This window comes from Saimiri boliviensis, chromosome X (assembly GCF_048565385.1).
Source record: "Saimiri boliviensis isolate mSaiBol1 chromosome X, mSaiBol1.pri, whole genome shotgun sequence".
In the NCBI taxonomy this organism is placed as follows: domain Eukaryota; kingdom Metazoa; phylum Chordata; class Mammalia; order Primates; family Cebidae; genus Saimiri; species Saimiri boliviensis.
In genome coordinates this window covers 19,158,536-19,181,566 of record NC_133470.1, presented here as the reverse complement: position 1 = coordinate 19,181,566, position 23,031 = coordinate 19,158,536, and the positions used below count along the sequence as shown (strand labels likewise).

The 23,031-nt window shown below is 38.8% G+C and overlaps 1 long non-coding RNA gene across 3 annotated transcripts in view; it reads left to right on the top strand.

Moving 5' to 3' along the window:
* LOC141582777 (uncharacterized) overlaps positions 1–23,031 on the top strand; it is a 1,185,669-nt gene that overhangs the window by 1,088,997 nt on the left and 73,641 nt on the right. For all 3 annotated transcript variants that reach the window (XR_012515645.1, XR_012515646.1, XR_012515644.1), the window contains 3 exons: positions 17,485–17,628; positions 20,917–20,983; positions 22,728–22,978. This is a non-coding gene — a long non-coding RNA (uncharacterized LOC141582777). The remainder of the gene's footprint in view (positions 1–17,484; positions 17,629–20,916; positions 20,984–22,727; positions 22,979–23,031) is intronic.

Sequence of the window (23,031 nt, the reverse complement as noted above, 5' to 3'; positions counted from 1 at the left end):
AACAGTATCCAGGGATTCAAAATCCAGATGTAGATATTTGATTAAGGGGAACAAACAGACTATTTTGTGATCCAAGTCTATTATTAACTATTCTTAGGAAAAAAATCTCTACCCACACATGCATTATTAACTTGCGATTTGTGGGCTCTAGTAGATCCATGCATGGTCTTCAAGGTTTCTATGCATCTCCTGAGGCTGTATGTAAATGTGTGTGTGTGTGTGTGTGTGTGTGTGTGTGTGTGTGCATGTGCATGCATGTGCATATATATATATATATATATATATATATATATATATATATATATATTAGGTTGGTGGGAAAGTACACATACAAATCCATTAATGGGCACCATTTTCATATAAGCTGCTGAAACCACTGTCTAAACCACTGTCAGTCACGTTCCAGCCAGAGTTCAGTATATATTCCACAATGTGCCATAGTATGAAGGATAGGCTTTATTGGGAAAAAAGGAAATTTACAAGCCAGCATCAGGATAAAAGGAAGCCATAAGATTTCCATCCTCCCATTATCCCATAGAGAGACATACTGAGATTTGAACAATCTGTTGAACATGCAGCATGAGTTTGTGTTCCCCTAAAGCAGTGGTTCTCAACCAGAAGTGAATTGCCCCTCAAAGACATTTAGCAGTTTTTTGAAACGGTCTTGAATTTTACAACTTGGGGGTGTAGTGCTGTTAGCAGCTGGTGGGTAGAGGCCAGAGATGCTACTAAATGTTCTACAGTGGTCAGATCAGCCCCCCATGACAAAGAATTATCACATTCAAAATGTCAGTGCTTAGATTAAGAAATCTTGCGCTAGAGGGACTTCCCAACATGACAATCTCTCTCCACATGGGTTCAGAATTTCAAAAGTTCTGCTCTGTTCCCTTGTATCCAATTCTACAGCAGTGTAGGCATATTGCCTTTTCCTGGTTTTATTCTCCTCAAAAGCAGAGCCTGAGGCAAGGCTCTCATGACACGACATGCATATAGATTGTTTAATTTGGAAAGTGATCCAAAGGAACAGAAAAGGGGGTACTAGGAAGAGTGAAACAGGGAGGATGAAAAGCCAATTTAAAGGGCACATTAGTAAACTGTCAATACTGCAGAGGACAGGAGCTCAATCCTTCTGGAGATCCCCCTGAGCACCATGTAGAATGTTCCTCAGAATTCTCTGCCCTAGGGACCAATACTTATCTTCTGACTGACATCTCCCAGTGGTCAAGGATTTTTCCCATGTGGGTTAACTCCCTTTAGGTTTGTGCATACCCTCGGAACACAGAGGCTGCAGGAAGTCTTGGATCAGATAACTAGTGTAGCTAGGGTAAGGTGGTGTTACTTTCTACCTGCAATATAGCTGGCTGCCACCACAGAAAGTTAAGAGGGCCAAGAGGATATGAGGCAAGGTATTAGATACCTTGCAACATACTATATGAGGCAAGATATTAGATACCTTGCAACACACTAAATCTAGCATTTTATTTTGTAGTAGAGGATCCTGCATTAAACCCTCCCTACTACCCACCATTCAGATTTATAGTTGAAAACAAGCAATCAAGCTTTTGAGAGTTTTTCTGGCCAAGAGTGAGGTGCTAGCCTGGAGAGAGCCTGATTCTCTCTTCCAGTAACGTTCCATTTCTATCTGTACTGAAGTCTTTCCCAAACAGCTACTAGGTGATACATTCAAGATGCCCTAGCTGTCCAGATAGCATCCTGGGATGGGGCCTTTCCATCCTCTGTCTTTTGGGTTCAGGGCTTCCTGACTCTGGAGGAAGAGGGTGGACTGCCACCCTTCGGCATCTAGCATCCCGCTGTCACAGCGAGCCACCACTCAAGGACTTCCAAATGACCAGCTACCCCAAGTCTTAGTAATCTTTTTTTTATGTTCAGTTGTTGTTTGTACATACTAGGTGTATATATTTATGGGTTATATGGGATATTTTGGTACAGGCATACAATATGCAGTAATCACATTAGAGTAAAAGGGGCATCCACCAGCTCAAGTATTTGTCCTTTGTGTTACAGACAATGCAATTACACTCTTAGTTATTTTTAAGTGTACAATTACATTATTAATGACTATAGTCACCCTGTTGTGATATCAAATACTAGATCTTATTTTTTCCTTATAAGTATTTTTTTGTATCCATTAACCATCCCCACTTCCTCCCCACCCCTCTTCACACTATCCTTTTCAGCCTCTGGTAACCATCATTCTATTCTCTATCTCCATGAGTTCAATTGTTTTGATTTTTACTACCCACAAATAAGTGAGAACATGCAGTTTGTCTTTCTGTGCCTGGCTTATTTCACTTAACATAATGACCTCCAGTTCCATCCATGTTGTTGCAAATGACAGAAGCTCATTCTCTGGTGATTCAAGGTATCACCACCTCTCCAGATACCTTGTCTTCACTCTCAGGAGAGTTATCTCTTGCTTCCAGGATGGCCTATTAGATCCTTGCCTACTGGACAGTAGGGATTCTCGTCACCTGATGTGTCAGGTGGATCCATTTGTGCTTATCACCTCCTTTGTTAAAAAACTTAAAACAAGTTCCACAATGTTACACTATATAGAAAAAGTAAAAACTTACAAGGCCAGGGTCATAAGAGAAGCAAGGGCATAAATGTCTCACCTTCCCATTAGACGCACAGAGAGGCATCCCAGGGCCAAGGCATGGATTTCCATCTAGAAAAAAAGACTCCCTTGTTCATTCTTAATCTTACAGAAGATATTAGAGAAAATGTCCACCAACACACTCCTAGGCACCAAGCTATCTGGATATGGGTCCCATCTGTTTGTAGGAGTTACCTGAGACCACCAACTCATCTGCATCTGGGGTCCATGGGTCTATGAGAAGCTAAGCTTGGATACAGATACTCCCACTGGGAGAAATGGCACTGACTTGGCTGAATCAAGTATTATATTTAGTAATGTAATATTCTGTTGAAGATTCTCTCTTTCTCTCTCTCTCCCCCCCCATTTCTGAGAAATATAACAACTTATTTTATATAATATACCACCTACTTCCATATTTATGTAAACCGTGCTACTGAGAAACATTAAGTTGCTTTTTATTTAGTTGCCATTTAGTTATCATCATTATTTAAGGACTGTTATAGCCAATTTGCTTTTTAACAAATGAGATGACATGATAAGATTTATGTCTCTAAAAATAATTTTATGAATAAGAATAGAGATTTGATTAGCAAGTAAAAATTGGGCACCCAGACACTCCTGCTGGGAGAAAGTAGGGGCCCCAGTCCAGCCAGCTGATTAACCAGGACACCCAGAGTGAGCTGCCTGGGTCACTGTTGTACAGCCCAGATCCTTGCATCCCAGAACCCTGCAAAATACTAATGTTTTAGCAATATCTTGGCGAACTGTTTCAGTGGGAACTTCTAACTTTTCTGCTAGGAATGCCCTGATGCTCATGTGCACCATTCACTTCTTACAACATTCTCTTTCCTCTGCATACATACGGTAGCTAAAACCCTCAGCTACATACACTGATTACAGAAAGAAATGTAACTCTAAGTAGACAGATTTACTAGGCAACTAACTATATGACATCCAGTCTCTTAAAAATTAATTATAAATCAAAATAAATAAATGAGATTCGCCATCACTGCATCAAAATTCCAACAAGGTAGATGTACTTGATTGCTAAAATACAACCTGGAGGAATCAGAAGGGGCTAATGCTGACTATTGATGTTGAGCTGGAAAACAATGGGAATACACTGACAAGCAAAACATTGCCTCTATCCGGATTCTCTCTCTGGCCACCACTGCATCCATTAATTTTCTGCCTGGATGACAGCAGGCCTCCTAATGTTTGCCTTGCCACTTTATTTTTCCCAATCAGCTGCAGCAGTTCCCTTGCTAAAGAAAGTAAAAACAAGTGCCTGGAAAAGAAAACACAAACAAAGTTTCATTGGTCTAGATAGACATATGCCATCATCAGCTCTGACAGCAGCCTTAGAAAAGGAGCAGCCAAAATGTTTTCCTTCCACTCCTAAAAGAGTTAGAGAGAGAAAGAAAAAAAAAGAAAGGATAAAATTACAGTGTATATTGGGGAGGTTTTCCCCAAATGAAGGAGGGAGTAAAAAATAACACCATTGTGTTTCAACACAATTGATTTTCAGTGTGTTTATAGTACAGACGAAATAAACATGAAGGACTGCAGGTAAACAAAACCGAAAATGTCATTTGGTACTGAGGGATGCTGCGCCCGAACAGCACAGGAAGAGAATCAGTAATCACGTTTTCTTTCAGCCTGTGCTTAACAAATCAGATAGAAGCACAGGGCTCTCTAGGTATAATGGCGTGCTAAAAATAACCTCCTCGCTTCCTTATGTAACCCAGAGGCAATCTCATTCAGTTTCCAAATTTAGAGCCCTCGGCAAAGGCCAGTCTGGTGGGGAGGTGGTTTGTGGTGCCAGTTAGCAGAATGACTCATAGGGCTCAGCTAATAAAAATTAAATTTATCTCTCTCTGGAATATATGAAGGGATACAGGTATAGGAAGCGTTTGTAAGAGCCTCAAATGAGATAAAGTAAGCTTTGTTATTGCAATCAAGGAGGGAGAGGATGAAAGGGGACTATTAGGATTTCAATTATCTTGTAATAGAAACAAAAATCATATTATGTTTATCTGGTAATCTTATAAGGAGGAATTTTGAAAGCATCTACAGTGCCACAGCTTGCAGACTGTTTCTATGTGTGGGTCAGCAGCTGGATTCACGGTGACAATTTCTGAAGCAAAAATGAGATTTACCGACTCTGAAGTTTTCCATTAAACAGACATATGATTTCCTTCTGGGACCCATTCTGCTATACATCTCCTGTATCAGTTCTAACATCAGATTTACAAACAGAACTGCACACACACATGCACACGTATATTACACAATCATTTCTCCCTCATAACTTGCTAGGATGGTTAAACAAGAAAATCAGCTTTGTTTCTGGTCTCTAATCACAAATTTTTATTTACCTTGGTAAAGTTTCCATGTATCCAGCATGCACACCACTAGAAAATCCTAACGGCCAGACCGTTTTGCAGTAATGTTCCACAATAATAAATGCTCACAACAGTTTTCAATATCCTGGGGTATCCTTTGAATTATGATAGATAGTTTTCTGGTTTGAAGAAAATATTATTAGGGTTCTTTGAAAATTATTTATCTGTGGATGGAGAAGAGGAACTTTCCATGGGCTTCAGGGACTGAAAACCTGGATTTCAGTCCAGATTCATTGGCAGTTTATTTCAGGACAACTCATTTCAACATTCTGAACCTCAAAATCCTTCTCTGTAAAATGGGGCTAATAATATCTTAGCAAGTGCTGTAAGCATACAATGAAATAGTATATGCAAGAGTACTTTGGAAATTATAAATCCTATGACCTTGATTAGTTTTATTTTTTATCTCTAAAGACTAGGTAGAATATGAAATTTATCACTGTAATTCTTTTTTTTTTCAAGTAGTCAAATATATTAGGCAAAACTTTATCACAACAAAGACCCTGAGCAGTCCTGCCTCTTTCAAAAGTATGCTTGTTTTTAAGACTGTTCCAATATCATTAGCATACATATAAACCACTATGGATTCAATACTGAGAAATTCTAGACTACATAATCACATTTTCTCCTTCTAACATTATTTTCTATAGATTATAAATAAAATATATTTGTATACCATAGGAATATGTATAACCATTTTTTATTTTCTAGAAAATGAAGTCCCAGTTTGAAAACTTTTCATTTAAAAGGCATATTAACCAATTACAACACTTTGTAGATATTCAATGGCTGATTCATTCAAATATACTCTGATAAAAAAAGAGCAAATTCTTAGATGGTGTATACTAAAATATATATATTTGCAACTACATTGGACTGCTCAGATTTATTTTTCATTTATCCGAAGCCCATCAAGGAGATAGACTTTCCAACACTATCTCCTACATGTTTGCTACTTCTTTCTTTGTACGTGTATGTGTTAAGAACATTTAACATGATATCTAAACTCTTAGCAACATTTTTAAGTGCATGATAGTGTATTGTTAACTGTAGGCACAATGTTGTAAAGCAGATCTCCAGAACTTATTCATCTTCTGTAACTGAGACTGTATACACATTGAACAGCAACTCTCCATTTTACCTTCCCTCATCCCTCGTTTTAAGCATTCTGTGCTCTGAGTCTATGAGTTGGACTATTTTAGAAACCTCATATAAGTGGAATCGAGAAATATGTTTTTTGTATTTGATTTATATATTTGCACAGAAACAAAATTGGATATATATCCACAATGGAAGAAAGCATTAATCAACTTCGTAGCTTGCACTTTTATTTACACATCCATTCCCAAAGCTAATTATTTATTCAAATATGAGGATCTTCCCTGAGTAAATCCTGTAAGGAAATGAGATGCTGGAAAAGAGGGAAATATGATCAGAATAGCTAACACTTATATCGCCCTTATGTTATGCTAAGCGTCATTCTGCACTGTTTTAAGTACTTTACAGTATTGATGCATTTAATTCTCCAACAACTTTCTGAGTAGGTACTATTATTGTCTTCATTTTATAGATGGGGAAGCTGAGGTGCCCAAAGGTTAAAAATATCTTTCCCCAGGTTTCTTAGTGTCTGAGTGGCAGATGAAAAACAAACTCGGAGTCTAGCCTCCAATTCTATGTGCTTAACCACAATGCTACATGACCTGGACCCTGAATCTGCTTTCTCTTCACGTTAAGGATGCAGCGTGCTGACCCTGAGTTCGATTCAAGATCCAGGAAGGGCTCAGATACTTGTCACTGTTTCCTGTTAAGAGTACATGTTGTTTGTGGAAATTCTTCCTGGATGGTCACATTAGCCAATTACAAAAGCCTCAGCCACAGCACAAAAGGAAGTACTCCAAGGCTAGCAGGACCAAAGGTGTCTCAGGGTCAGAAGTATCAAAGGCTGCTTTGCTGTGGTTCCCTGCACCTGCTGTTCTCTAACTGCAGCCCCTTCTCTTCTGTGAAGTTTCCAATCCTCAATTAAATAAATCAGGAATTTGCAGTCTGGTGAGTGTGAGTGCTCTCACCATTCCATAACTAATGAAGAACACTCATCACAATAAAGCCAGTATGCACTTTGCAAGTATGTCTCTACCTCCACAACATTTGAAATTTATAAGGAAGAGTCGGTGTGACTAAAATGCTAAATAAAATAAAAACCAAAAAGAACTAGATAATAAAACTAATCAGGGGGCCCAATTCCGTCTTGCCACTGTCATTAATAAACTAGGGCATGGAACTTGATTGGATCATTTAACCTGAGAACTCCTGTGTCATCATCTGCAAACCACGCAAAGCCTTTTATATAAAATTCTACAGATCTAAAGATAGACTTGACTTGAATGAACAAAGACACTTAGAAGTAGAATTATAGACATAAGAACAAGTATGGAGGTTTTCTTTTTCTTTGTTCAACAAAATAATAAGCCTAATCATTGCCCAAGAAATCCCAAAAAAGTCTTGGGCTCTCGAGGCAAATGAGGTTCTAAAACAGGAACAGAAGGTTCATGACATTCCTACTTTCAAGTGTGTCTGCCAGTGTGACAAAGAACATCTGCAAAGCATTAGCCTGCCTTGGTGTACAGTACTCTGTCAGCCCCACCCTCGAAATTTCCAGTCAGAACCATAGAAGCCCCATTTAGTGAACCAGAGGGCTTGGTGAGCATTAATGCTTGAGAGATAGAGAAATGCAATGGAGAGCCAACTACTGATGCACTGGAAAGAAATGGGTCGTGGTCTCTAAATTCAGAGTAAAAAATCTATGAGGGACACACTAGAAAAGAAAAAGCACACACAAAGAATACGGTCACAGTTCTCTGGTGTGCACTTACCTATTTAGGTAATTCAGAAACAGAACATAGTCACTAAATTATAAAGATACAAAGTTCTGAGCAACCAAAATAAATGATGTCAGGTTCATGCACACAGCTGATACACTTTACTCATAGAAAGGAGCCTCGGGTCCTTAAGAGTTCATGTGTTCTAACTTTATCTGCTGTTCCAACAAACTTAATTGCCTCATTGCCATATTTTAAAAAAAGAAGATTAACAGCTGTAAGTTTGAAATGGTGTGGGGGTGGAGATAATTGGCAGAAACAGGCACACTGAGTAGGGGACTAGACAGAGAGAAAAAACACAGAGAAACTTAAAAAGAGAAACCCAAGTATAATAGTGTTCAAAAGATACAGTAGTGGCAAGCTATTTAGAGAGGTAAAGCCCCTTGATTATATCAGTAGGGCCTGAAGACTTAGCACAAGCATCGTTGCATGATCCATAATGATCCTAAATCATCCAAAACATTTAGACCACATTCAGAATTCTGGGATGAAGGAATAAAAGAAGATGAAAATACATTATTAAAGATTCCCATCAAGTAGTTAAAATAAATAAAATCTTGACATGCGTACATTTTTTTCTCTGAATGGAATTCTTTTTAATTGAACCAAACTGGTTTTTTTTATAATGCCAGCATGTTTATTGGTTATATTCCTGAGTAATCCCTGCAATGCACCATACTAAAACCTGGAAGCAATGGCATGCCAATTAAGACATTAGGAGAAAATACAAAAATGGGGTTTAGGGTTTACTCTCCAGGCAAGGTTAATGGAGAGGCTGAATATGATGAAGAAGGTCACCAATGATGAGACAGGAGAGGAAAGAGCATTTACAGTTGGAATGACATTATCATTTTAGATATAAAAACCCTGAAGTGATGCTAACATTATCCAAGCTGTGATAATCGAAATTCTTATCAGATGTGAAGAGATACTATCTTCGAAATTTTAATCCCTGATGCTGTTTGCTTATGATATCTTCAGATTGCAGCACCAACACCTCAGATTTCAAGGAATGCTTTGAAGACTCTGGAAAACAGTAATCTTCTACAAAATCCAGTTCCACTGTGTTTCAGTGCCATGGAATCCCATGTAAGGTGCTTGCTGTTATATAAGCACCTTTCAAGGTAAATGAGCAAATGACACAGCTGGAAGATTTTCGGTGGAGCCTGGCTGGACAAATCGTCGAATTTCAAGCTGGCTGTGAAGCACTAAACAATATGGTGCTTGTTTTGTGCCACCAGGGCCAGGAAGCTCAACAAATCCTGATATATATTCACATTTAGCTGAGTCCACAGTACAAATGCTTTTTCTTTCCTCCTAGAAGTGCAGAATATTGATTCAATTGCTATCCCTGGGAAGACAGACATAATTAAGATTTCATCTGTTTGCCTTTGTATGGAAATCTGTTTGCCTTTGTTTAGAAATCTTTTCTATCCAATGGGACATGGAGGAATGACCTACATGGGCAGGCACTGGTATGTTTTTCTTTCTTTCTCAGTATTTTCCCTATATATGTGCGTGTATGTACACGATAGCTTCCCCCTCAACTACATTGAACTGGAAGAAGTTGCAATAAGATGACAGAAAATCCCCTTACAGAAATCCCACCTGTCAAACAGCATCTCTTACTGAGTCATTTACTCCTCTAACTGCCTAGAAAATGGCCTCTTCCAGTGAACTAAATGGCATCTCAAGTTGCTTGAGATACCTAATGCACCTCCTTCTACCAGGCAATCTGTTCTGTTTTCACATGTAGCATTAGGCCTATTATCCTTAATTCCACACCCACACAGTCTGTTACCTAGGCAACAGCATCCCCCGATCACACTGGTCAAACCAAAAATTTTATCCATCTTTATGAATCAAATGAGTGGCTAACATAATAAAATAGACCCAAATTTACTTTCGAATCGGTTATAAAAAGAAATTTGTAAAAATTGCTAGAACCTCAATGATCAAAAGGAAGGTTAGCATGTGCAGGGAGGTGTTTAGTTGGTTGTCAAAGCAGGAAAAGGTGCCTTCAGGCCACCTTAGTTTGGCCCAATTTAAGTAACAACTAAGGAGGTGCTGATAGTGGATTGGGGGATTTTTTTTCCTGCTCCTTAGAGGAAAAATAAAAATGCATATTGTGTCAGGCTGGGATCTCCCAGAAGCAGACACTGAGTCAAGGATTTGGATACCAATAGTTTATCTTAGAAGTGACCCCAGGAAGCATTCTAAGGAGGTGGAGGTGAGTGAAACAGAAAAGGGGGAAAAACAGCAATGCATTAATAAGCTGGTTAGTTCTGTGGGCAATTGTTCACTGGAGACCATCTAAAAATAACGTGGAACACACCTCAGAATTGTCTGACAGCAAGGAAGCTGAGGCACTGATCCACCTATTCCTTTCTCTGGTAGGTTGAAAATGGTTCCCATGCATTAACCCCCAGGCGCTAGCAGCCTGCCCTGCACAGAGGCTGAGGAAACACCTGCTGCCAGAGAACACTTCCACCTCTGTTACAGAGACATGGAAACCCAGTGGTAGATACCAGAACTGTCTGCAGTAACCTCCACAGCCTCTACTGCAGTATTGAAAGCAACTGGAAACAAAGAAATTCCAAACCAATTTCAAAAGCTGATCAATAAAATTTGCAAGAGTTTCAAATATGTAGCCAAAATACTATAATTTGAAATGAGGCAGAAAAATGAAAGTCCAAATATTAATCGGGATCAGTATTATTCATGCCATCATGATTTTTCTGACAACACACCTCAGAAAGAAGATGGCCTCAGAAGGTGATGTTGTGATAAGGGCATAGCACATTTGAGGTCCTCACACCACACAGAAAGGAACTGGTGTGCTGAAAAGGAATCAAGAAAGTCAAAAAAGCTCCCTCTTATCAAATGCATATGTAAGAAAGCCAGAAGCCTCCACTCTGCTCCCTTGGGATCAGGTCTGACATCTGTATGTTTGATGGTGGCCCAAAATGTCAAGGAGAAAGCCAGCATGTCATGGGTTGGGAAGACATGGAAACCAAGGCATTGTGGGGCCTTGTCTCTAACCAGAGGACATGGTGGCATCAAAGCATCTCAAAGAGTAATGAAAGAGTCCAGCAGCCATGTCTGACCTAGCAGGTCAGTTGACAACTATCCCCTCACCCACCTTACCCCCTTGCATGATTGGTCTAGACATTCAAGGGCCCTTGGACAATGAGGTGAGGAGAAGGGAGAAGAACACCCATATATCCAGCCAGAAGGAGTCCTGGAGAGCAGCATGTAGGTCAAGTGAAGCTGGGACTGACAAAGGAGAGGCCAGGTATACAAACTGTAAAGAGCACAGTGTTTGAGAGTGCAGGCTTTGAAGTGAGACACATCACCAAGTTTCCTGACTTCTCTGGGCCTCGTTTTCTTTATCTGTAGAATGAAGCTGTATTAGTCAGTTCTTACATTGTTATAAATAAATAGGTAAGACTGGATAATTTATAAAGAAAAGAGGTTTAATTGGCTTATTGTTCTGCAGGCTATACTCTGTTTGGCTTCAGGGAAGCCTCAGGAAACCTACAGTCATAGCAGAAGGCAAAGGGGGAGCACTCACGTCATATGGCCAGCGGCCAGAAAGGGGGAGGTACCACACACTTTTAAACAACCAGATCTCAGCAAAACTCACTCACTATTGTGAGGGCAGTACCAAGGGGATGGCGCTGCCCCCATGATCAAATTACCTCCCACTAGGCCCCACCTCCAACACTGAAGATTACATTTGGATGGGGACAGATATTCAAACTCTATCAGAGGATAATACTAATACCTACCCCAGAATTGTTGTTAGTTAAATGAGATGATATCCATAATGTATTTAATACAATGCCTGGCATACTCACTAAATGGTAGCTTTTGAGGGTCATGGGGGAGTGAAGAGCTTGATTGGGTTTGCAGACGGAGGCTGTGGAGAGCAAGATGTTTAAAAGTCAAGTTGGGAAACAACATCCTAGAGGGAGGGGAAGAGGTGGAATCAGGAATCAAAAGCAATCTAGTCCCTAGGGAATTCTGTTTGAAACTTTCTAATAATGATGTATCCTGTCATGTTACAATTAGTTGTTCATGGGTCTAAATTTCCCTCTACTCTCTGAACTTCTTCATGAACCCGTACTTGCTGAGCTCAATCTATGTACCAAGCACTGTACATAGGCACCAAATTAGTGAACTAAACAAAGTACTCTGCCTTCACAGGGCTTACACTAGAGTGTGGGGAGACAGGCATAAAGACACAAACAAAAATAAACAGGAAGAGTCGTCTTGAGAGCTATGGGTAATAATTAAGCAGAAAGAGGACTAGGCACCAGTGTGGAAGGTGAGGAAGATCTGGAAACACTTTGCTGGTAAAGTGACGTTTAAGCAGAGACCCCATGAATGTGAAAGAAGGGGCCCTGTAGCTGTTCTGAAAGTAGCATTCCAGGCAACAGCACCCCTGAAGAGTGTTGGGGAAGAGTGTAGAGCCAGCAGGGCTGCAGTGGAGAGAGCCCGTGGGGAGCTGCCAGAGCTGGAGCTGGGGAGGCAGGAGTATAAGGTCATGTAAGGCAGAGGGTCTCAAACCTCAGTACAGTATAGAATCACCTGAGGAATTGACAAAGCCTGAATTCCATGATGCAGCACAAGCAAGTTGAAACAGAATCTGGGATCCAAACGTGGAAATTTTTTTAAAGAGCTCCAGATAATGGATGTACATGAGTGCCACTGACCTCGGTCTTTGAAGTCCATTTTAAGGACTCCAGCTTTTACTCTGAGACAGGAAGCCATTTCTTCTCTTTTGAACAGAGAAGAAACATGATTTGTATTTTCAAAGGCTCACTCTAACTGCCGTGTATAAAAATGGACTAGAGGAGAGAGAGAGAGGAGTGGCACAGCAAGACCAGTTAGGAGACAAAACACCACAGTATTGATTTTCTGTGTCCACAGTGCCTACCACAATTGCAGACATAAAATTAATATCTCCAAACATTCCCTCTGCCTGAAACCTCGTCCTCTGGATCTATGAATGGTTCATCACCATAGTTCCTTCAGAGGGTTGCCAGACAAAATTCAGGACATCCAGTGAAATTCAAATTGCAGATAAATAATGAATAATTTTTCAGTATTGCATGAGATATTTTTATACTAAAAATTACTGATTATATGGTATTCAAATTTAACTGGACTTTTTATATTTGTTTTTTATTTTAAGTGGATCCCATCTTTTTATTTGCTAAATCTGGCTGCCTAACCTTCAAGGCTTACTCAGAGGGGACTTTCCCTGGCTATCAAATATAGAAATAAAGTACTCTCCCCCAGGATTCTCTATCTCCTTTATTCTACTTCATTTATTTTCAATGCTTTGATTTTTACCTTAGATGATATACATTGATTTGTTTCTCAATTGTCTTCCCTGTTAGACTTTGAGCTACAAGAGAACAGGAATTCTGTTATATTCACTGTGGTATCCACAGAACCTAGACCTATGCCTTGCATTTATATGCTCAACAAATATTCATGGAAGGAAGGAAGGAAGAGAGGGAAGGAAGAAGAGGGCAAGCATGAGAGGGAAGGAGGAAATTGATAAGAATGGGAGAAAAGAAGAAAAGAATGAATGACACAACAGATAGGTTTTCTGGAGGGGAAATGGGAGTTTAGAAAACTCAATTCTGATGTTTTGTCCTCAGTGTATAAAAATTGAGGTTCTCTGCTAAGGCTGTAGGAGGCAGGATTGGGCAGAAATTTTAATGAAAGAGACAAGTGTTCAGAAAGGTAACAGTGGGGAAATGGGAAAGTGAATAAACAGTAGAAAAACAAAGAATTGTCAGAGTAAGGAGAATCTACATGATTTTGACAAGCATCATTTGTAAGGAGGCTCATCTAGGTAGGCTTGTGATTGTCTCCAATGGGGCTTAGCAGGTTAGGCTTTGGACAAAATACACATAAAGGCAGTTTGGACAAAGAGTTGATGTTTGAGATAGTCAAATAATCAAGGAACCCAGAAAATTGATTTTTAATTTAAGATAGCCTCAGGTTCAGGCTGGGTTAGGAGGTGAGAAGATCTTGGAGGAAGTAACCAGACTTATATCTGAGGAAGGGGCTGAGAACCAAATTTTGGTGTAAGGGGGTGTATTAGTCTGTTCTCATACTGCTATAAAAACATATCTGAGACTGGGTAATTTGTAAAGGGAAGAGATTTAATTGACTCACAGTTCCACATGGCGGGGGAGGTCCCAGGAAACTTATAATCATGGCAGAAGGAGAAGCAGGCATGTCTTACATGGCAGCAGGTGGGAGGGAGAGAAAGAGAGGGAGCACGTGAAGGCACAAGAGCCCCTTATAAAACCATCGTATCTTGTGAAAAGTCACTTACTACCATGAGAGCACCATGAGGGAAACTGCCCCCATGATTCAGTCATCTCCCTCCCACGATACGTGGGGATTACAATTCTAGATGAGAAAAGGGGGAAGAGCCCCTTATAACACCATCAGATTTCATGAGAACTCACTCATTATCATGAGAACACCATGGGAGAAACCACCCCCATGATCCAATCACCTGCCTCCTTCCACAGGTGAGGACTACAATTTGAAATGATATTTGGGTGGGGGATTCAGAGACACACCATATCAGGGATGTATAAGTGAAGATATCGTGGTCAGAGAGAAAAATTTGAGAGTCTGAATCATTGAAAGGGGTAAGGTGATATCAGAGTAGTTAATTGCACACCCTCTGAAGCCAGACTGTCAGAGGTTGAATACCAACCCTGCCACTTATTAGCTACGTAACTTTGGGCAACTTAGTTTCCATGCCTCAGTTCCCTTATCTTGCAAATGGAGTTGTTAATCATACTTACATAAAAAATTGTGCTGTGGTAATAAAATGAGTTAATGTATGTAAAGCACTTATAATAGTTCACAGTGAGTAGTTTGTGTTAGCTATTATAATTATTTGTATCAGTTGTTACCATTTAGTAGAAATGAAAGTGATTGTGATATAGGAAGCCCACACTGAGACAAATCAATCAAACATGCCAGATAGGTTTCATCATAAGAAAAAGGCAAAAAAATAACTCTAAGGAAAACCGAAGGTAGGAAAAGTAAAAATAAATATACAGAAAACAATCTTGAAAACAGCATTAACAACAGAATTGATTAATTAAAGACTTAGTTTTTGGAAAGTAAGTGAATCTATTTTTAAAGATAAATAAAATTGAAAATAATGCAGGGCACAAAGTAGCAGATACTCATGTTTTAATAATTATAATCACAGATGAGCTACTGGAGAACAGGGGTTTTATCTTTTTTATCTTAGCATTTGTTGTGTATTTGCTAGTGTGTCATCAAATATTTGTTGGATAAATGAATAAATAAATAAGTAAATGAAAGAAAAATTTACATCCTCTACCATTTATCTTCTATGGCCTTGTTTTGTATTTTAATTTGGATGTGTTTCCAAGTATAAAGGAGTAACTTGCAGCAGACCAAATTTTTGTTAAGAAACACAAAAAATGGATGACACCAAAAACAGAAGGAAAGAGAATAGACATGAAGAAAGATGGAAGGAAGGAGAAAAAAGGATGAAGGAAGGAAGGAGGGAGGGAGGGAAGGAAAGAAGGAACAAAGGAAGGAAGGAAGACTGGCCTGTTTGGAAGCATCAGAATGCCACTAAGACAGGCAGAACATTAAAAAAAGGAGAACACTAGAAAGACAAAACTGCAGAAAAGTGAACAGCGTTCTGCATCTGCTTTTTCCTGAGGGCAATAGGCAATTCTACCCATGGGGCGATAGGCTGAGCATACTAGCTTTACCCAGAGAGAGGACTGCCACTAAAAGGCAGAGAAACAATGAGAGCTTTGAGAGTCTAGGATCCCATTGAGAAAGGACAAAGAGATCTGAGTCTTGCACTTTACCACTTTTCTCCTCAAAACATTTTCTGAATTCTGAAGCTGCATAAGACAGGAGGCTAAGAAGCTAAGGCTGGTCATAAAGCATATAAACAGCAGAGGGTTGTGTTTAGCAGACTTTCTACACTGAAGAGACTGAGTTTGTAACTGGCCACAGTAAAGGACCCTCACAGAATAACCCAGGTTCTCTGTTGGAACCCTTGGGGATCTATACCCTAGAAGCATAAAGTAAACAACAGGTGGACAGATGCTTAAGAAAATACAGCTCAACCTTGAGTCAGCTTCCTGGCTTAAATTAAGGTAATCATCTCCCCCCATGTGCCTAGAAGAAGAAAAGACAAAAGCCCTCTGAACAAAAATGGCAATTATCCAAACCTTCTAAAACTTTCTATACACAATATCTGACATTTAACCAAATACTATCAGACATTTAAAGAGCCCCCAAACCAAGAGCAAAATGGGTAATATTCATAGGCCCCCCCACAGATTATCCAAATTTTAGAGTTAGCAAGCAAAAAATGTGAAATACCTAAGATTAATATGTTCAAGAAAATAGCAGAAAAGAGAGAGAATAGATTAAAAGATGAAAAATATTATCAGAGAAATGGCATCTATAAAAAGAAAGCAAATGGGAAATCTAGAACTAAAAAGTCTTTGAAATTAAAAACTAAACAGCTGTGTTTAATAAGAGAGATGACATAGCAAATAAAGTGGATTCATGAATTGGAGGACAGGTCAATAGAAGGTATACAGACTGAAGTGCAGAGAAAAGAGAAGAATGGAAGATACTAAATATAAGGAATATAAGACATATGAGAAGCAAGTAAAATACTTAAACCACATGTAATTAAAGTCACAGAGTAAAGCAAAGATAGAATTGAGCAGAAGCAGTATTTGAAGAGAGAATGTCTGATAATTTTCCCAATGGATGAAAAGCAACAACCCACAAGTTCAAGCAGCTTAGTATACTCCAAGAAAGATGCAGACAATGAAAACCAAAGCTAAGTACATAATGGTAAAACTTGTAAAATCGAAGACAAAGAGAAAGCCTTAAAATCAGAGGTTAAAAGATACATGAAGGTAAAATATGAATACGTATAGCTGACTTTTCTAAAGAAGTATTAGCCGCATAAATGTCTTCTTTTGAAAAGTGTCTGTTCATATCCTTTGCCCACTTTTTGATGGGGTTGTTTTTTCTTGTAAATTATTTTAGTTCTTTGTAGATTGTGGATATTAGTCCTTAGTCAGATGGGTAGATTGCAAAAATTTTTTCCCAGCAAACCACCATGGCATGTGTACACCTATGTGACAATCCTGCAAGATCTGCATATGTACCCCAGAACTTAAAGTAAAATAAAAAACGGAAGTGTTAGAACTCAGAAGGCAATAGAATGACACTTTAAAAAAAGTTTTTATTATACTTTAAGTTCTGGGATACATGTGCAAAACATGCAAGTTTGTTACATAGGTATACATATGCCATGGTGGTTTGCTGTACCCATCAACCCCATCATCTACATTAGGCATTTCTCCTAATGCTGTACCTCCCCTAGCCCGGTACCACCGCCACCGCCAGGCCCTGGTATGTGATGTTCCCCTCCCTGTGGGAATGACAATTTAAAGTGCTGAAAGAAAGCAACTGCCAATCTAGAATTCTACATGCAGTAAAATCGTCTTCAAAATTCTAGGTGAAATGAAAATGTCTTCTGGCAAAAACTGAAAGAATTCATCACCAGCAGCTCTGCAATACAAGAAACACTGAAAGAGTTTTTCTGGAAAGATCGAAATAATTCAGAGAGAAACGTGGAAATACAGGACAGAATGAACAATAGGTATGTTGCTCAATGAGTATTGAATACATAAAAGAAATAGTTTGTGGGGTTTAAAATATATGTCTAATTAGATTTCACGGCAAAATATTACAAAAGGCAGAAAGGAAGAAAATAAAGTTCAACTCTTCTAAGATCCTAGCATTGTCAGAAAAGTGGAAAAAGTAAAAACTTGTGTTAAATGAATACATTAAGGAAGTGTGCTATAATCTGTAGGATAAGCATTAAGTGACTAGTAAAAGGGTGTTAAACTAACAAGCTAATGGAGGGGGAAAATTGAATAATAAAAAACATTGATTAACCAAAGGAAGGCAAGACAAGGAATCACAGTATAGGTAGATCAATTAGAAAACATAGTAATGTGGATCAAATGTATCAGTAATTACATTAAATTTGATTGGTCTTAGTAGATTGAAAAATCAAATCCCAAGTATATCCTTCCTGTGGAGTCCTGATAAGTAAGCAACAACTACTAGAAAGGGACCCCAAGTGGAGAACAGTGAACAATTGTTCTGAAGGATGTCCAATCACAACCAACCTGAGGGCCTAATAACCTCCACAGGCACAAAGACCTTGTTCCCTATGAAACTTCCCTCCTGCCCCTGCCTCTTTGCAAACAGCTCTATCTCTGCTGTGCTGCCTGTTGCAACCTTGCAACATATTTTCATGCCTTCTCTAATAAATCTGCCTTTTTTTACATACAACTGTCTTGGTAAATTCCTTTACTGCCCGCAACACCAGCCCAGTCACACCCATGACATTTTCTATAAGAGAAACATGAATTTAAGGCACAAAAAGTCAAAATTAAAATTATGCAAAAAAGACATACCATGCAAACAATAAGCAAAAGAAAGCCAATACTCTTATTCTAATATCAAACCAAGTAGATATTAAGGCAAAAGTAATATTTGAAAGCAAGAAAGATATTTTGTAACAATAAAAGAGTTAATACACCAGGAAGGTATTTTTTAAAAGCCAATACTGTTGCTTCAAAATATTTAAAGTAAAATTTGACAGAACTGAAAGGATAAATAGACACACCCATAGTCACAGTAAAAGGAATACATTTAATTGGCCATTTATGTAGTATAAAAATTATACCTTCAAAAATAATATTTTACTTTAAAGCATTTTCCCAATATATTGTTTTTCTTTTACTCCATATATGTATTGCTCACATTCTGTCCTTTTCTTTTTTTCTTTTTCTTTTTTTTTCTGGGAGAGAGTCTCACTCCGTCACGCAGGCTGGATTGCAATAGTGCGATCTCAACTCACTGCAACCTCTGCCTCCCAGGTTCCAGCAATTCTTCTGCCTCAGCCTCCTGAGTAGCTGAGATTACAGGTGCCTGCCACCATGTCTGGCTTATTTTTGTATTTTTAGTAGAGGCAGGGTTTCACCGTGTTGTCCAGGCTGCTCTTGAACCCCTGACCTCAAGATCCACCTGTCTCAGCCTCCCAAAGTACTGAGATTGCAGGCATCAGCCACTGCACCTGGCCCATTCTGTCCTTTTCAATAGCTATATGTCAAATACCATTTTAAAGTGACAAATGAAATAACAGAAATACATTTAATAGTGTCATGGTAAATACTAAGAACTTAAATACAATCAGGTTAAATCAAGTAGTAGAGTGGGGATAAGAAAGAAGCATTCTGATTTTATCATGTCTCAGAACAAGAGATTAATAGATACTTTCTGAAGAAATAGAAGATTAAAAGCATTATATGAAATTATAATTATAAAGCTAGCCACCAAAACAAATACATGAACATTTCTAATTAGCAGAATAGACTCACAAAGAAACAGGAAATAAAGTGAACCAAACAAGGAAGAATGTTTTAATGTTTTCAATATATATATATATGAACTATAATAAAAATTAAGATGAGTGAACTTCTACTAATAACAGATTAGGCAATTTGGTTACACCTTCTCGCTAAGACCAACTAGAAAAGTATTCAAGATATTTTAAAATCTGCTTAAGGGCCTTATAATGTTATAAGATAGAGAAGTATTATGGACAAAACATAGGAGAGAATGGATGCCCTGAGAAATGAACCCTGTGTTTACATGCTCTACTTCTAGGGGTGTTTAATGGTCCCGGAGGGGACAGCTGAGAGGCTAAGCAGTAATTCAGTAAATCTGATGAAGCTAAAGGGAACAGACAGTGGCCAGTGGCACTGGAAGCTACCAAGGGGGCAGGTAGTGGAGGGGCGCTGTTTACTGTCCTTGCTTTGTCTTGGATCTCCAAAAGTCTGCATCCTAAGATTAGTGTGAACTGAAAGTACATGAGCTATTACAGGGATTGTAGGTCTAATCCTCTCAATCCCTGAAATTGAACAGAGGTGATCAAGATTGCCAGTGTCTTTGGGTATCTGCCAGAAGCAAATGGGAATCCTCTTAGGAGGAAAAATAGCATCATCTTGGGCTCAGATTATTTCTACCAACAGTTTTTCTAATCCCTGGTCCAACATGCAAACAGAAGCAGACAGACCAGAGATAAGATAACATGAATTAAGACCAGTAGAAGAAAAAAAACAATAGAAATAGAATAACAAGGAAGGATATTGGAGTTATCAGACAAACACTAAACATGCTCACTGAATTCAAAGAGATAAAAGGCAGTTTTTTCATAATTGCAGTAGAAAAATGTAAACTATACAAAAGAATCAAGTTCCTTCTCCCAGCACCAAAAATCTACATGTCAAATCCAAAAACAAGTGGACATTTTTGTAGCATTGGTGTATGAAGTTATTGATTCATTTATTTAGTAGGCATATATTGAGCTTTTCTGTAAAAGGCACAGTTAAATTCTGAGGAATATGGGAAGATAAATAAAACATTGGTACTCTGCTATGAAGGACTTTACAGCTAATTACCATATTTATTACACATATCACTTCGGTCAAAAAAACACTGACTGGCTAAGATTCTCCCTATGTTGCTTTTTAAAAGGTGAAGAAAACAAAATACATTTTGATGTTTAAATGGCCTGATCCTCAATCTATAGGGGAGTTTCTAAAAATAGATGGATGAGAGACCATCGTTACTGTGTGGTGTGCACAAGGGTTGGTCACCTTAATCTGGAATGGCAAGGGAAGAGCCACAATCATTCACACCACAGAGTACAATGGCTTCAGTCTAAGTATTATGATCACACAGGATTTCAGGTCAGTGCCATTCTTCAGTCCACATGAGAAGTATAAGAAACTTGGTGCCATCTATATTTGAAGTGGTATTGATTTGGGGGCTGTTGAAAGCAATGTATTTCTTTTCAATTTCTTTAAAACAGGAAACTGCTGGGGCCTCCTGGAGAAAATAACCTATTCTCAATGCTGAGAAGACACTTGAATTAAATCGTAAGTTACTTAACTTCCATGATAAATATCTTTCACAGCAAATGTGGCCTTGAAAGATTTCCATCTGGAGCCTGGTGGGGGGAGCAAAGTCATTTTTTTTTTTAATTATTGTACTTTAGGTTCTGGGGTACATGTGCAGATCGTGCAGGACTGTTGCATAGGTACACACATGGCAATGTGGTTTGCTGCCTTCATCCCCCCATCACCTACATCTGACATTTCTCCCCATGTTATCCCTCCCCGACCTCCCCACCCCACCCCTGCTGTCCCTCCCTTGGCCCCCACCAGCAGACTCCAGTGTGTGAGTAAAGTCATTTCTTAGAAGTGTGAACTTCTCTGAGACAGATTCATGAACAAAGGGAATGAAAGCTGATCTGTTAAAAGAAAAATGTCCTACACATCCCCTTTGTGAAAGGACTACAGGAATGTGAAAAATCAATGTCCTCTTACACCACTCTCCTAATCTATGTTCCTGTTTAGCCAAGTGCTCCAAGAGTTGAACCCCAGGTAACATTTCTTAGCCTCATAGGTCATTGTTGCCTTGTGTTATTACAGATGCATTGTATTTCCAGAGTGAATCCATAACCTCAGTGGCTCCTCAACTTCTGCAGTTATAATGATCTGGGTGATCATGTTTGGTTCTAATAACACATGCAAAATAAAGCCAAAAAGTTCTCCTCAAGATTGAAACATAACAATGTATTGCTCTAAAATAAAAACTAGATAAGGTAAATAACTTGACATTCTGGGCTTAGATTGCTGGGTTTCTCACAACTTCTCTTCCCTCAACTAAAATCACAGTTTTTATTACCTTCAACACACTTAGACTGAAGGAAATTTTGTTCTGGCCTCTGCTTTGATGGCTGAAGGTACTGTTTGCCAAGTCTTTCTCTTTTGGTGTAAGATAATAAGTAGAAATGTCTGATATATTTTACCTAGTACACATCGTTCTCCTTAACAATATCTGAGGAGGGCTTTCAATTCAGGATTAGTAAATATTTTTTTAAATTAACTATCGAATGCACAGTACACAATAACCTCTGCTTGAGATAAGTAGTCCTGCACTTAATTTGAAAATTAAGTATTGAATTTACAGTACAGAATAAATGTAAGCATATTCTACAAACAGGGAAACTATAAATATTAGGCATGCATAGTCACAGCCAGGGTTAGAGGGATTCTAGTTTAACTACTATTCCTTTCTCACCAGAAAATGGATAAAACCATTGCTTAAGGATAATAAATAATAGCAAGCTTGTTTGGTTGCAATTTACTTTCTCTCATTGTGTTACTGGTGCACTATCCACAAATACATTTCCGTACTGCCCAATGCAAGTCCATACTTGTCCATGTTGGACTGGGCCTTCTATTAGCCACAAACATAAGTCCTGAGGGATGGGATCCCCTTTTCAATAAAATGTGCTAAATCACCACAAAGTTCTCAAACCATTTTCTTTACAAGGAAAGACAATCAAAAAGGGAATCTTAGATTTCTCCAAAGAGCCTGTGTGTTAAGGCAAAAGGCAGTATCAACTTTAATCAAATCTCCAAAGGTCAAGAATACATTTTGTGGTTGGCAGAATAATGTTCATCTCCACCCTCCATAAAAGTCCACATCCTAATCCTGGGAATCTGTGTTTATGTTATGTTACATAGCAAGATGAAATTAACTTTGCTAGTCAGCTGACCTTAAAATAAGGAGATTAGCTTGGATTATCCAGGTGGATCCAATGTAATCACACAGGTCCTTAAATAGAGAAGAGGCGGCAGGAAAGTCAGAAGCAGAGAGACGGCACCAGGAGAAAGATTCAACCAGCCATTGCTAGGTTTGAAGACAGAGGAAGAGGCCGTGAACCAAGGAATAAGGCAGCCACTAGAAGCGGGAAAAAGTTCAGAAACAGATCCTCTCCTCGAGCCTCCAGGAGGAACTCAGCCTTGCCAGCACCATGATGTTAGCCCAGTGAGACCTACCTCAGGCTTCTGACCTCCAAAATCGTAAGATAATACATTTTTATTGTTTTAAGCCACAAAATTTGTGGTAATTTGCT